The sequence below is a fragment of the Anomaloglossus baeobatrachus genome, chromosome 9, assembly GCF_048569485.1.
Source record: "Anomaloglossus baeobatrachus isolate aAnoBae1 chromosome 9, aAnoBae1.hap1, whole genome shotgun sequence".
Classification (NCBI taxonomy): domain Eukaryota; kingdom Metazoa; phylum Chordata; class Amphibia; order Anura; family Aromobatidae; genus Anomaloglossus; species Anomaloglossus baeobatrachus.
This window is the reverse complement of record NC_134361.1, coordinates 147,759,323-147,774,291: the sequence shown is the minus strand read 5'-3', so window position 1 is coordinate 147,774,291 and position 14,969 is coordinate 147,759,323. Positions and strand designations below refer to the sequence as shown.

Here is a 14,969-nt window from a genome sequence, read left to right as displayed (position 1 = left end):
ACTCTACCATAGCAGTCGTTACTGGCACCATGTCTTCATTACCCAGGCATGTCACTTTCTCTGCACCCTCAGACTGCATACACTGTGCCCCCTCTCGGTGCTTATTACGTCTTCGGCGTCGAGAGGATGTTTTACTCTTCTCGCCCATCTGTACCTCACTGTACTCGTTTGTCCCCTTTCTAGAGTCAGTATCTTTACTGGAGTCATCATCACTCCCCCTGGCATCCTGGACTAACACGTCCCCGCTTAACCAGGTGTCAGTCTCCTCCCCTGAAACTACTTGGGTTTTAGTGGTCAGACTGTCACTTCCCCTTGGAGACGTCACGACACTAACTTGGGTCCGTCCATCATTTTCTTTGGTCACCCCTAACTTAGGACAGTCAATTGTAGGAGGTGCTATCTCCTCCTTACCACACATATCTGCACAACAAGGACCCCTTTTAACCTTATACGGTAAACAAGCTGTCTTAGGCGGAGGCCGACTCATTCCGGTGTAATCGGTCCTGGCCTCTGTCTTCCATAAGTCCTTAAACAACTCAAAGTTCTGTCCTATGATAACGGGATAGATCAAATCCCGAACCACATCCACGTCTGGGCGCCCCATACGGTCTGGCGTCTGAATCATCACTCTGGCCAGAGGATATTCTTTAGTGGTCCCATGCACACAGCTTCCTTCTATTGTCCTACCATCCATAAAATGAAGATTGGGCATGGGTCTCACTAAGGTCAGCCGGCTCCTCGGGTCTAACAGACCAGACACACGTAGCCCATTCAAGTCCACGGAGCACTTTTGTGGCCTCACATCGGATGGATAGCCTATACCGCAGGTAGGACATAGGTAAGGCGAATCCCATTGCCCCTTGCTATAGTCCACCTGTTCGGCTTGTGAATGCTCCACCCCCTGGTGGGTCACCACCGCTTTTTGAGGCTCCGCCCCCTGTTGGGTAACTACCCCGTTCCGGGCCTCCGCCCCCTTCTGGGCAACCACCCCTTTTTGGGATTCCGCCCCCTTTTGGGCCACCGCCCCTTTTTGGGACTCCGCCCCCTTTTTGGCAACCACCTTTTTTTGGGACTCCGCCTCCTTTTGGGCAACCACCCCTTTTGGGACTCCGCCCCCTTTTGGGCAACCACCCCTTTTTGGGACTCCGCCCCCTTTTGGGCAACCACCCCTTTTTGGGACTCCGCCCCCTTTTGGGCAACCACCCCTTTTTGGGACTCCGCCCCCTTTTGGGCAACCACCCCTTTTTGGGACTCCGCCCCCTTTTGGGCAACCACCCCTTTTTGGGACTCCGTCCCTTTTGGGGTTTTCATGCAATGTCCTTAGCCCCCAGTTCACACCGTTCGCCCTTATCTCCCTGGGCACCTAGTGTTCATACTGGGCCCCGAAGGGAACTCTCAAACTGGTCCATGGCTGCAACATCGCTGCACACTGACAGCTCCTGCTGTCCCCGCACCAGGAACTGGTACAGCTGCTCCAGAACGTCCGCAGGGACCATTCCCTCTTTTTGGCATTCAGCCCCCACTGCGGTCACTGGACCTCCTGGTACATGCTGTTGGTGCTGCTGGCTCTGCAGCAGCTGGTTCAGGAGCCCCTCCATGCTGCATCGAGAAGAGGAACAGGAGGGGCGCTCCAATGGGTAATACCCGGTGGTCAAAGACAGGGGGGGTTAGAGAACCACTAACCTTTCCGGGTTGTACCGCCCGCACAACCAGGATCTCCAGCCTGTGGTGTATCACTGCTCACCAAGCAGGGCCTCGCAATTCCGGCTGGCCTGGAACCTCCAGTCACTGGTCTCTTGCCACTGCAGCACAGAACCCTGCAGACCCACCGATCCACCGCCAGCTGCTTGAGTGCGCAGACAAAATTTTTCGTGGACCCGCCGATCCACCGCAAACCACTCTTATCCAGAGGAATACGTCCTAGACAGTTACTCTCAGCAACCAGGCTGCGTTGCCCCTAGCAACCAGACCGCATGCTCGCGTTCTCCACCATATGTAACGTTGCGCCCTGCAACGTGGGGGTTCCACTCGCTTGCAGCGGTGTGAGGTAGCTTCAGCAACACACGTACACAGTCTCTTCATAGAAATTCCGGCAGTTTATTTACAAACACTCAGTATAAACTGCCCTCAAACAAATAATAAGTCCATAATGGAAGTTTTAGCAACTTCCCCACTCTGGCTCCTGCCAGCGTACAACTTTAGCCAAGGTTCCTTCCAGCACCCAGGGCCCTCTGCAGACCCCTGTCTGTCTCTCCTCCTGGAGAGATTTGGCCCTACAGCCCTGGCCTGGCTTGGCTGCACTCACCTCAGACTCAATATCAGAGCCTTGTGTTCAGCCTCCACACCGGCTGATACACCCAGAGGTCCCGGCTCTGCTCTCACTTGTTTCCAGTCCACACACTGGACGTCTGGAGCTAGTCTCTATCTAGACTGCCCTAGACACACTCCACCTAGGTTCAGAGACAGGATTGCTTTAACCCCTGGAGCCACACCCACAGGTGGTAAGAAGTGTGTAATCAGCATCACACACCCTTCCATGGCTCTGCATGTAATGCAATCCTGTGGAACCACAGGTCCCAGCCAACTTCACATTGCAGAGCACCCATGCTTCTGCAAAACATACCGGCCCTTTGTTATACAGCCGGTTGATACGTATATACAGTATATATATATATATATATATATATATATATATATACACACACACATACATGTACACACACACACACACTGTATATATATACACATACACATATATATGTGTGTATATGTGTAAGTGTATATGTGTATATATGTATGTGTGTGTATATATATATAATTAATAAAATATGGTGATTCGTATTTCGATATACATAATTATTCATATACAGTTAATCTATGCATTTTATATATATATATATATATATATATATATATATATATATATATATATATCATAGATTAACTGTATATGAATAATTATGTATATCGAAATACGAATCACCATATTTTATTCAGAAATCCCCATCCCCTTCTACCCAAACTGAAGACCAACCTCATTTTTTCTTCCAAGATCCGATCTAATAAAACCATTTTTAAACTATTGGAATCTCTGAAAAATTTTTGTAATTTTGCTAATTCATGAGACAAAATATTTTTCAAGAGAGTCCATCACTAGTGTTGAGCGGACCCGGATCCGCAAGGTTTGAGCGCCCGATCCGAGTCCGACCAGTACCCGGGATTCGGGCTGCACGATCCGGGATTAATTTTTTTTTTCTCCCTCTCCCTCCCCCCTTTCCCCCTCTCCCCCTCTCTCCGGATCCGGCTCCCCATTCATTTACATGGCCACGGATTCCGGATCGGATCCGGACACGGATTCCGGATCGGATCCGGACTTCGGCGGCAACCCGATCCGGATCCGCCGGACCCAGATTATGACCGATCCGCTCAACTCTATCCATCACCTGTTTCTGTCTGTCAGAGCTTTTGAAAATAACTTGTCTGAGATCATCAGTATCAGATCTTGTGACAAGTCCCCCCTTTATTGCAGGCAAGGGAAGCGAGGGTGAAAAAGGATTTTTAGATAATAATTGTAGCGGATTGTATGATTTGTAATTTACATGCAATTCCCTACGAATTTCATACATTTTGTCACAGGTATATTTGGATCTGGAAGACAATCTTGGTTTTTCATAGAATTACTTTTTTTTTTGTTTTTGGTTTTACGGCATTAATTAATTTCTGTTTTGATTGTTTTTGGTGATTCCTAACAAAATCGATACATTTCGTACATTCAAATAAGTTCCGTTTCTTTAATGCAATAGTACAGGTTGTATTATCAAGAAATGTATTACATTTCTTTACAAACAAATGTATAATTGCATTTGATCTGAGATTTGGAATGACCGCCCTATATAAACATTCAAAAATGGACATAAATGAGAACGTACCTTCATTCTGTTCAATTTGTAATTCCTTCAAAATCTCATAATTTGGACTAGCTTCATTTCTTTCACAAAAGATAAGATTTTTCAATCTATTGATGTCATCATTTGGACAATCAAATGTCTCATTGTCAGAAAACTTTTTTTTTTTAATGCCAGCTGTCTGAAAAATTGTTGTGGTATCCACATATGGAATATCTGAGTTTTCTCACTATTGGTTAAATTGAACTTTTCAACAAAACTTTCAAATATTTCTGAAATTCTGTACACATGTATCTTGGGATCATATGCAGAATTAATTTGCATAAGTCCAAAAGATTCTTTCTAACTTTAATTCCTAATTTAGTCTGTTCTATTTTTAGAAACTGATCGTCACCATGCTCTGACTCCTGTCTGCACGTCTCCTTCTCTGTCTCCTCCCCCTTCTGGCTCCTCTTTGTCATTTCCTTCTCTGGATCCTCCCCTTCTGGCTTCTCTATGTAATTTCCTGCTTCTTTTCCAACATCCTTTCCTGCTTCATTGACTGTGTCCTGAAGGTCACCTTCAATAGACAGCACATGTCTGCGGCCACCTTGATTACAGCCTATTTCAACAATATCACTTACTGCCATTTCAGGTTGTAAGCAGTCTTTGAATTTCTCTAACACTGACTTATGAAATTCCTGCACTAGATGCAATCAATTTCTAAGCTTCTCTTTTTCTTTGTTAAAAATTACCTTAGAATTTACTCATGAATTTGCAAGTTCACACTCCGCATATAAGTCTAACCATAAATTCGCAAAACTAGACTTCTCTAAATGCTTATTTTGTTCAGAAAAAGAATTTAAATTCATTGTCTTAGCTTGACTTATAATCAGCACTTGTAGTACTTCTTATGGACTGACTTATTCTTTTTCCTCCAAAGACACGTCAAAGGATGATCTTCTGTGGCTTTGAGAACTCTTCAAACTTCATTTAAAAAAACATTCATGCGACTTGAAACTTATCTGTATTTTTTAGGTCCTGCGTGATTTTTATAAATTGTCGATTCCTGAAACTTTGCAAGAGGTATTCATTACTTCTGTCCCCCATTGTGCAAAGTGAAGGAATAAGTACAAAAAAATAAAAAAAATCAAGAATGGCTGGCTCACCAAAATGTTACAAATATATCCCTTAAATATATTTTTCTTCAAATACGTGATAAGCGCATGAAAGACAAACTTCAAAAATGTAAAAAATAAATAAATGTATTTTATATCTAATAAAATGGTTGCCAAAAATTCAGCTACAGTTCAGTTACAGAAAGGAAAAAAGTAGTAGTCTTTGTTAGCTTACGTAAAGAGTTCAATAATAGTCCATACTGAATCAATAGAAATCTTCATCCATCTTTCTTTAGTTCCTGAATGGTTAGGCATGCCTCAGATACTGTAGGCCTGACAGCATGTGTTACTTCATCTTGGATGGGATGTATTCTGGCTCAGCTTTGACATGTGCAAGAGTGAGAGCGAGCCCCCCTCCCACCGTGTGTCATGTTATATATACGCCTGTCCAAATCCATATAGGGTGATTCTGCTGAGCGCATGAGGTCACTTACTAGCAGCTTCCAAAGAACATATATATTTATATATATATATATATATATATATATATATATATATATATATATATACACAAGACTGTGTAAGCAACTGTCTATATTCAATACAGGCACCTTAATATTAATTTCTTATAAATACTGTTATCAATAAGCTATGCCCTCCAATATAGACGGGACTGTCATCATATATATGTCCCATTATAAAGTGTTTGATAGCTGGATGTATTAATTTTAATGGTTTTACAAGATAGGAGAATCGCAGCATGGTGCAATTTTTTTTTTCCTCAGTTCAATTAGAGCTGAGGAAAAACTCACAAATGTGAGATGCAGTCTTACATGGGGCCGAGTGCAATGCGAGATTTTCTCACTGTACTCGTGTACTCTACCCGTACAGTAAAAATAAATTTAAAAAATTGGCGTAGGGTTTCCCCATATTATGATACCCAGCTCACGGCCACAAGGTGCAACCCTCAGCCCTGCTATTATCTTGGCTGTGTATCAAAATACCACATGCAGCTTTTTTATTTTTTTTACATTAAGTAATTTAAAAAAAAAAAAAACTGCGTGCGTTCCCCCCCAATTTTGATACCCAGCTAAGATAAAGCCCGACTGGGAGCTGGTATTCTCAGACTTGGAAGGGCCATGACTGCCCTCCAGCCTAAAAATAGCAACCTGCAGCTACCCAGAATTGTCCACGTGAAAGGCAGAAAGTGTATCCAGCTCACCTGTTATTAGAGTCCATACTCCCCTCCAAGGTGCACAAGGCCTGCCGGTCAGTCCATACCGGTGCGTGTAACAGGAGACTCTTCTGATTTTTGATAATTTTTTCGTCCGAAACGCGTAAAGTTTCACCTGCTATACATATTTTTGTACAGTGAGTTCCCCGACATTATTTTAACTGGATACCAATAAAAGGATATTTTTTTTATATTTTATTGAAATGGTGCTGGGCCCATTCCTTTCTTTCCTAACACCCAGAATTGTCGCCTTCATTAGATGTGATAAGCCTCGTGCTTTACCTGGCTGTTCCCGATTTGCCCTGGCACGGTGGCAATCGGGGTAATAATGAGTTAATGGCAGCCCACAGTAGCTGATAAGTTCTATGAGCCACCCCCATTACTAATCTGTAAGTGAAAATAATCACACACAACAAATCCTTTATTTGGAATAAAATACAAACACCCTCTTTCACCACTTGATTAACCCCCTAAACACCCCTACAGGTAATCCACATGAGGTCCCATGGTGATTCAGCTTTGCTACATATCAGTCACAACGAGCTGCCATAGGACATGACTACCCACTGTGACTGCAGACAGACAATGACTAAGCCACAAGGAGCGATGACTGGTTGCAGGCAGATGTTGTCACACAGGCTGAGGGCACGTCTGACTGCAACCAATCACAGATGCCAGGCCAGCCGAAAGGCAGGGAAAGCATATGGATGAGCAATGATGAGCAGCCCAGGGAGGCCGGAGGAGCAGTGTACAGCCGCAATAGAGCCTTGGTAAGTATGAAGTGCTTGCTTTATTCTTATTTTCTTTATTTTTGCTATATATTTTTTTAATTTCTCAAGTGCCGAATCAGGATCAAACACCCAGAATCCCGGGCAACTTTGAAAGTGCGCGGATCCGGACTTTTACAGTCAAGGTCCGCCCTTCACTAGCGTTTTAATAAATTAAATAACTGCAAGTTGCTGATCTATCTATTTTGTCTGTAAGGAGGTGGACTTTTGGTCACCAAAGACACCAATATTGTTGTGGTGATATGTAATGTATAATTTCAAGTGTACTGTGAATTATGTACTGCTCATTGTGTAGTGTGAATTGTAATATGATTGTACTCTGTTGCACTGTACTGTGAGGAAGCTGGGTTTTGCCCATCTACATACGGTGAACAGGGACAGTTAGAAAAATGTTTATTGGTCCCAATGTAAATCATTTGATGGGATAAAAACAGTGCAACATTTCAGCTAACGCAGGGCCTTTATCAAGCTATAGAAAGGCGTACAAATGCCTTTTTATGGCTTGATAAAGGCCCTGCGTTAGCCAAAATGTCGCAGTGTTTTATCCCCTCATGTACATTGGGACCAATAAAGATTTTTCTAATTGATGAAGGAGTCTTCGGTGCCTTGGATATTACAAAATTGGATTTGCTTTGCAGCATTTGGAGGGCTGCACCAAGCTGTACGAATGGTTGGAAGTGGTGCGTGGGAGACACCTGTCTTAAGGGACAGTTACAGTTAACAATTAGGATTAGCCCAATGGGGAGGGGTTACAGTTCAGGGAAAGAGACTGTTTTCCTGTTAGGAAGTAAGACAGCGTCTAGCTTGCAGCTAGAACACACCTTTTGAACTGAGTGCACAGCAAAGCTGCATCAGATGGGTGTATTGTGGCAACAAAAGAAAGGAGACTGAGACAGAGATAGTGTGCTCCTATAGAATAGACTGAGACAAACTGTGAATGACAGCGTCAGGTCTAAAAACTAAACAAAGAATATTGTGACCTAAAAAGGAGGGTCTGGAGAGAGAACTCCTAGCAACAAGGCCCTGAGAAACTTATGGCTCCTTAAAAGTAACGGGCCACAGTGATATTGTCCGGGGGCCCAAGTGAGTGTCCTGGTTGGGAATTCTCCAAGCGTCAGAGCTTTGAGCCATATTGGCAAACTCTCACTCCTCTACAAGGTGAATTACACACGGAACTGCAGGAAAGCAGAATGAATTCCATGAATTGTACTGTGGTGCTAGGTTGAGTTGTGCTGAATTGAGCAAAGCCTGTGAAGACAAGAACAACCCAGGTGAAAGTGCAGGTGTGTCTAAGGCTGGACTCACATTAGCGTATTGCATCCTATGCGAGAGCTAATGACCCTAATCTCCTGCTCTGTTGTGAGCGTTATCGTGTGTCATGCAACTGTGATCCGATCTTGTGATCAGATCACAGTTGAGGAGGTAAAGGAGAGAGTGATCTCTCAATCTCCTCCATTGTCAGGCTGTGTGTATAGCGCATTGCACTTGGATGTCATCAGAGTGCAGTCCGATGTTTCACTCTCACCCATAGACTTGTATGGGTGCGAGTGATGCGACTTGCAGACAATCGCAGCATGCTGCAATTTTTTTTCCTCAGTTCAGTTAGAGCTGAGGAAGAACTTGCAGATCTGAGCTCTAGCATTGTCTTAAATGGGGCCTAGTGCAATACGAGATTTTATCGCATTGCACTCGGGGAGTCATACGCCAGTCTGACTCTGTCCTAATAGTGCTTTGTGTTACAAACATAAGAGAAGTTGTGTACCCTTATCTCATCTGCATAGTTATAATCAAAGGACTGTCCAGTAAATCTGTTTTAACCCCTCCAACCCAGGGCGATTTTTTGTATTTTTGTCTTCTAAAAGCTATTACTTTTTTTATTTTTCCGTCAATATGAAAGCTTGTTTGTACTTTTGAACGACACCATTCATTCTGCCCTATATTATACTGGAAAACAGGAAGAAAATTCCAAGTGCGGTGCAATTAAAAAAAAAAATTCAATTGTTATTGAGGTTTTTTTATTTACAGTGTTCATTTTGAAAAACTGACCTATCACTGATTCCCTGGTCAATGAGTTCGTAGATACCAAACATGTATAGTTTTCCTTTTCTCAAGTGGTGACAATGAATTCAGAACTTTGTCAAAAAAAAGAAGTGATTTTGTCATTTTCAGAGACCCGCAGCATTCTCGTTTTTTGGCATTTGGCGCTCATTGATGTCTTATTTTTTGCGTCTTGAGCTGGTGTTTTTAATTATACCATCTTCGTGTAGATAACATGTTTTGATCGCCTGTTATTACATTTTAATGCAATGTTGCGGCGACCCAAAAAATTTAATTTTGGCATTTGGAATTTTTTTCTCGCTATGCCGTGTACCAATCAGATTAATTTATTTTATATTTTGATTGAGCACTTCTGAACTCTGTGATACCAAATATATATATTTTTTTATTTTAATATTGTTTTATTCAATAGGGTAAAAGGGGGGTAATTTTTAATTTTTTGATTTTTTTTCACTTTTTTTTAGATTTTTAAAAACTTAATTTTTTTTTACATGTTATTATTCATTTTTACAAGTACTCCCAGGGGACTTTATACCTACAGAATCCAATTGCTTCTCACCAGATCGATACTTCAGCATCCCTCTGATCAGGAGACATGCTGCTCTCCTGTGAGAGCAGGAAACACGTCATGGCAGGGACAGGGGTCATCATCTGATCCCATGCTGCTATTGCAACTGATGGTGGCAGGAAACATCGCAATCCCTGTTGGAACACTTTAGATCATGGGACAGACACGGCCAAGGGCGTACTGGCATGTCCTTGGGTGTGAAGGGGTTAAAGAACTTGTGGTCTCTCTTCTTGAATAAGTTGACATTTGGTCTTGGCCATCTAAAAGCCATTGCCCCATGTGTCATGCATGACACACGTCCACACACCCAGCCAAACCCCATCTTTCATGTTGTGTGCTGGGGCTTATGAGGGGTTTAAGAGAACTGAACCTCACCCACAACTACAGTCTCATGCCACTTTACATGTCAAGCAAGCTATAATGATTGTACTCAACATTTTGTATGTGTCACAAACCACCGGGGGGGTCACTCAGAAATCCCCCGCGCTGGCTACCAGTACGTCACAATCGGGGGGTAACAAGTGGGGGTCACCCCTCCTTTATACCTCCCGACCGACAGACAGAGCACGTGACGCGCTCTCTAGCGCCCCTCTTATAGTCAGGCCAATTATGGAATTGCCCGACAATAAGCAAGGAGGCCGCTATACTACTTATGCCGATTATTGAAGGGTCCCCAGTGAGAGTAGGGTATATATTCCCCCGACCTCCGCGGGCGGAATATATAAAACCTCCCCGGATCTCACTGGCCTCCCCACAATAATCCTTGGCACAACTCGCTGCCACCAACCGCTTCACGGTAACTATTAGCCGAACACACAGACGTGGTATTCAAGATCGAGATAACAGAACAGCCCAAGATTAATTATATAATTTAATCAGCCTAAAGCACACTAGAAACTACAATATATACAATAGGGAATCTACAGAATATACATATGTCAGAGTACAGTTACAGATAAAGCATGGTTTACAAACAGGTATGCAATTCAATCAGTTACCTTGTGCGTCTGGCCACAGGGGGGCGCTGTAGACCAGGTTTCTAGGAACTCCCACAGATGTTTCCTGCACGTGACCCCCAGCGAAAGAACACTGGAAAATGGCCGAAGTAGGGTTATCAACCTGGGCAAATCCAGGTCCCCTCCTACCTTCGTGACCTCAGAGGGAGCACTGCTCCACCCCTGGCTGGAGTTATGGACAAAATCCACAACATGGAATATGGCCATAACTTGGCCTGGGAGCGTCGTAGGCGGACGCCAATGCTCTCATTGTGACAGCTATGAATTTAGCTACAGAACGAGAGGACTCATGACTCGTCTACTAGTTCCACATTGGCTGATATCACGCCTGGGGTATTTCCCAAGCTCCCGCTCCCATAAAAAGGGTGTGCCAGCATCGTCCGCATGCGGAGACACCATTTTTATGGTTGCCATATTTATCGGAAATATGGCTTGCGAGATATGAACCATTTTTTACTGGAGTCGTTCTGTCTGGATACTTCCAAGCTTGCTAATTAGATAGCAGCTCCTACCACAGGGTCACGGCAGGGAGTCCTCCTGTGTCCATTGTTCCCACATCATCTCATCTCCATATCACAGGAGATGGCCATGGAGGTGTAACACCTTCACAGATGCTGGACATTGAGAACAAGAAGGGAGGGGGGCACTGCCAGGGAGTGATGAGCGATTATGACTGGAAGTCATAATTCATCTTCATATCCCGGGATTTGCCTCACAGTATGTATTTAATCCTCTCCCATAGGCATCACCACCAACATGCGTGGGTCATCAATCAACACATTCACTAGGCACTTATTATGCACCATGTAGTGTAACCTGACTGACAAAATGTGGCGCCCTGGACTAGCCAGGTAGCCACAGACAAAATACCCCCACCCCCCAGACAGTTACATTAGTCAGACAAAAACCCTTGTTGCCTCCCTCCAGGGTCTAATGTCCACACCAGGTGGGGCGGACCCAGGCGGTTGGCCCCACCCACCGAGGAGTTCACAGGCCTGGAGGCGGGAAAAGTGTCAGATTAGTCTTGGAGGTGGAAGTGAGAGGAGTAAACACTTAAGGTGTCTGGGTCAGAGCCCAGACACTGACAGCAAGGTTGGCAGATGGTGGTGGCCGTCTGCAGGAGTTGGTGGAACTCCGCAGAGCCGTAAAGACCGGGGCTGGGCGGTGGCCCACCAGTACCGGACCGGGGAACGGAGTGAAGCTAAGCACACACAGGCAGGGCCATCGGACCCCGACCAGGCTTGGAGCCACCGTCAATAGTCAAATCCGAATGTGACAGGAATCCCCGGGGTTCCCTAACAACCAAGTTCCGATTGAAGGCAACCGCTCGCACCGTGAGGATATACAGCCACCGCCTCAGGCTAGAAATCCAAGGGCCAGCGCCTGCGGGCAAAACGGGCTCCTCCGGTATCTATACACCGGGGTGCGGACTACCGTTAAGAAGCCATTGGAGTCAACACAGTACACAAAGGTGCAGGGAGAGACAGGCACCATCACCTGTCCAGGGAGAGAGACTGCAGCCGGCTGCAGGACCCGTCCATCCAGCAGTTTAGTTTGGTTTATTGGAGACTTTGTGCATCTCTTGCTGAGTGAGTACACCCGTGCCATACGGCACCGCGCTGCGCTGTCCCTGCAACCGTGCACCTAATCGACCCTGCCTCCCCGTCACACCACCGGGCCCCGGGACCACCAACCCCTACCCACGGAGGGGGAAAACAACATCCCAGCTGCTCCCTACCATCGCTCCCGGGATCCCAGTCACCAGCAGCGGTGGTGCCCATCTTCACCACAACCCGTGGGTGGCGTCACGGACTAAATCCCCAAACAAACCAACCCCCTTTTCACTCACGGGCGAGGAGCGCCGCTCGAGTCCCCGGATCCGGCCCACCGCTCGAGCCACCGAGCAGCAGCAGCAGCGCCGGACCTGAGCATTAGCGAGCGCAGCGCCCCGCCGCCCGCGACAAAAATATTTACTAAACTTTTTTTTTGTCATTTTTTTCCAGCATGAAACTTTGCAAATTATTTTATTAGCAGATTTGCCTTCATTACTATAAAAAAACATGCTTTTCCTGGTCTTTTTTTTCTACCTCCTGATATCAGTATGCTGAATTACAGATGGTGGCAATGAATCCAATCCTGTTTGGGGATGTCAGGGAGCGCAGAGTTGCTCAGGGAAAGTGTCGGGGATTGTCCCTCCCTATTTTTCCCCAGTCACGGAGACAAACTGTGGAAAGAGAGCGCAATAGGGTCTTACCCCAAAAACATATAGGGTGAAATGCACGTAGGTTACTCACCAAGTGGAGTTGTGAAAGTTACAACTACTGTATAGGCATAGACAATAGGTCAGCGGCAGCAGTTACCCCTCAATGGTAGTGGAAATGGGTAGGGAACGGGTAATTTCAATACCACGCCAACGACCACTCATGAAGATGATGAAATTAATGTAACTTTATTTCATGCTCCGGTCTGGTCTATAAAGATAGAATAAAGATTTTATTGAACAGGCTGGGGTCCTTAAAGATAGAATTCTTGATAAAAAATACCCCCACTCAGTGATTAAAAGAGCATATAAGGAAAATTTAGAGTCCAAACAAATCGATTTAATCAAAGGGAATAATAAACACTCAGATACTAAAAATGATCCTAGTTTTTCTTTAAATTTCTTGACCACATATAGTAGGGATGGTGTGGTTTTAAAAAATATTATTCAAAAACACTGGAGCATTCTTCTAAATGATCCTTTTTTGAAGGATGTTCTCCCATCAAGACCAGGTATTACTTATAGGAGGGCATCGAGTCTGAAAAATCACTTAGCCCCTAGTAGGCTAAGGAACATATCCCCAGGACCTACTATTAATAAACCCATGGGAGTATTTAAATGTGGTACGAAAAACTGTCTATGCTGTAAATCAATACAACACAAAAGGATTTCTTTTGGTTCCACTCCAGGGGGTACCGAGTTCACTATAAAGGGTCATTTGACCTGTCAATCCGAGTTTGTTGTTTATCTCATTGAGTGTGATTGCAACATGCGTTATGTTGGCAGGACCACGCAAGCACTCCATAACAGAATTAACACACATAGGCACAACATAAAAATAGGATTTATGCTTCATGGCCTATCTAGGCACATAACCATGGTTCATGACAAAAAATCCAGCCTAAGAGTGACGCCTATTGAACAGATTCCCCCTCATACCCCTAATCGCAATGAATTATTGAACAAGAAAGAAACCTATTGGATTTACAAACTCAATACACTCAAACCGTTGGGGCTTAATGAGGTAACTGATGTATTTCATTAGAGGTTCATGTTTTTTTTAAAAAATTGTTTTTACTTGAGAGTTTTTATGTTGTGTATTTATATTATAATATTTTTCTTATATATCTTTAATTTCACATTTATATGTATATCTTTTATATTTGGACATTGCCTTGCTTTTATTGCCTGTTCTAGGCATAGTCATTTTAATTTGGTTTATTGCCAGGTCTTATTAACTACCGATTTCATATATTTATTCGTACTTTTAATTATGTGGTTCTGTTCCGTGTCTGGTTTATATATATATATATATATATATATATATATATATATATATATATATATATATATATATATATAAAGCTGAGTGGAGGATACCGGGCACTGCTGATCCCTGTATGGCTAATAAAGCTGTGCTTCCATGCTGGTAGAGACCTGGGTGCGTGTCCCAAAGCGAAGACGATGCAAAATCCACAGTGTAGAGATGAATAGGTCGCACTCCGAAAGTCAGGATAAAGGAAATCTGTTTATTCCACGATCACATCAAGGGTACAGGTAGTGAGGGAGGATGAGGGTGTGCCACGCCGGACGACGGCGGCCGTTTCGCAAGTAAACTTGCTTCTACGGGTCCAGTGCCCGTAGAAGCAAGTTTACTTGCGAAACGGCCGCCGTCGTCCGGCGTGGCACACCCTCATCCTCCCTCACTACCTGTACCCTTGATGTGATCGTGGAATAAACAGATTTCCTTTATCCTGACTTTCGGAGTGCGACCTATTCATCTCTACACTGTGGATATATATATATAATATACTTACCTTGGGGATTTTATATATATATATATATATACATATATGTATGTATGTGTATATATGTATGTATGTATGTATGTATGTATATATATATATATATATATATATATATATATATATGTATGTATGTATGTATGTATGTATGTGTATATATATATGTATGTATGTATGTATGTGTATATATATATATGTATGTATGTATGTGTATATATCTATATATATAATTGCCTTA

The 14,969-nt window shown here is 43.7% G+C and overlaps 1 protein-coding gene across 1 annotated transcript in view; it reads left to right on the top strand.

The window, feature by feature from the left end:
• The window catches only part of TEX11 (testis expressed 11), a 1,632,405-nt gene that overhangs the window by 1,017,305 nt on the left and 600,131 nt on the right, over positions 1 to 14,969 (top strand). The gene's annotated exons all lie outside the window — the stretch shown is intronic.